At 53.2% G+C, this 1,554-nt stretch overlaps 1 protein-coding gene across 2 annotated transcripts in view; it reads left to right on the top strand.

Moving 5' to 3' along the window:
- Nucleotides 1–777: 777 nt before the first annotated feature.
- The window catches only part of LOC101637714 (transmembrane protein 56), a 61,434-nt gene continuing 60,657 nt past the window's right edge, over nucleotides 778–1,554 (top strand). The window contains exon 1 of one of the 2 annotated variants that reach the window (XM_012730148.1): nucleotides 778–941. The gene's annotated coding sequence lies outside the window, so the exon portion shown is untranslated. Of the gene's footprint in view, nucleotides 942–1,239 lie in introns of those variants that run through there. The other variant, XM_004689517.2, reaches the window with a different exon arrangement.

Here is a 1,554-nt window from a genome sequence, read left to right as displayed (position 1 = left end):
CAAAGTTACCAAGGACTTATGCACTTTGCCAAACAACTATGATGAGACAGGCTATGGTCAGAGGGCACAGGTGCCCAAGATTCTTAGGGGTAGGGGAACGCGCTTCAGGTCTGCAGGATCTTCCTCCCTGCTTGACTGTGTGTCTGCTTTACCACTGTAGGGTAGAATACCTTTTATCTTTCCTGAGGTCATTCTGTTTGCCAAGACCAGGGCCTTTAGGGATAACTAAATTACTCTCCTCATTTTGCAGATGAAGAAATTGAGCCTCAGTTAGCTAATGTATGTGTATTTGTGTGAAAGTGTATGTTAGGTAGGTTGTATTTACCTTTACGCTAGACTTTTACAAACAATTGCTCTGTTATTAATGAAGGTGTTTAAAGTAATTTCTTCAGAATTTACCTCTTCCCTGAAACATTTTTGTAACTGCTTTGTGCAAATTATTACAGCTTAAATGTTTTATTTTATTAAGAACAGTTCATTATTCTCTTTTATTCAAAACAATTCTATCTTGATACAAAACACTTGAAAGTATTTAAGGTTAACAGGTCAGAAGAGTTACTATTTTCTGGCAAAGCTTTTGCACTGGGCAACTTGGAATTCTTAGGCAGGACCAAAAACATTCTAAACCTACTTAAACTCTCTGAGAGAAGGTCAGGGTGTAGGTGGAGCGCTGGTGCATTCTGGCGGGTGTTTTTCCAGGATTCAGGAGTCTGCTTAGAGTACAAGCCTCTTGCACACACAGCCCCTACTCATTTGAAATACACCTGCAGCCCCAAGCAAGCCGGGCTCTGGCCAAGACAAACTTGGCAGGAAAAATCAGCAGTTGCCCTTTTATCTCCTTACGATCAAGCCATGCACTTCGTTTACGCAGAATGCTGGCATTTAAGGCAGGAATAGGATGTCAAGCTCAGAAAATAATTTTGGTTACGTGGCGAGACCAGGTACTGACCGCTGCGGAAGCAGACGCAGATCATGCTCCCCACTCTCGAGTTTGGTTACTTGCTGTAGACATTTCGCCAGGGAACCGCACGCTCTGTACCTAGCGAGGTGTGCTTTTCTTACTGCTGGAAACCTCGGTGGTTACGATCCTGAGCCGGAATTCTGTACCTAAAGTCCAGCACCCCAAGGTCGGCCCTATAGCCGGCCTCGGGGCCCCGCCCACTCTGGCCGGGGGTCGAAGCAGCCGGGAGCCGAGCTGGAGCCGGAGCCAGAGGGGGAGCCGGAGCCGGAGCCGGAGCCGGAGCCCGAGCCGGATCGGAGCCGGAGCCCGAGCGACCGCGGCCCCTTTAAGGAGCCGCTCTGCGGTAACCCGAGCCCGCAGTCCGGGCGGGCGCGGCGGCCGCGGCGGTAGCTGTCGCCTCCGTGACTGCTCCTCCCAGCGGCCCGGAGCCGGTGGCTCCCCCCGGCTCCCGCCGAACATCTCGAGGGGTGCTTCTGGCCGGCGCGAGCCCTCCGGCTGGGCCGAATGCCCCGGCGCCCGTAACTACCCGCCGCCTTCTCCCCGCTCGGCGCGGCCGCCGCCCGCGCCCAGGTCGCCCCGGGACCCGGCACAGG

Source organism: Condylura cristata, unplaced genomic scaffold, assembly GCF_000260355.1.
Source record: "Condylura cristata isolate star-nosed mole 26May11 unplaced genomic scaffold, ConCri1.0 scaffold00026, whole genome shotgun sequence".
Taxonomy (NCBI): Eukaryota; Metazoa; Chordata; class Mammalia; order Eulipotyphla; family Talpidae; genus Condylura; species Condylura cristata.
This window is presented reverse-complemented; position numbering and strand designations above follow the sequence as displayed.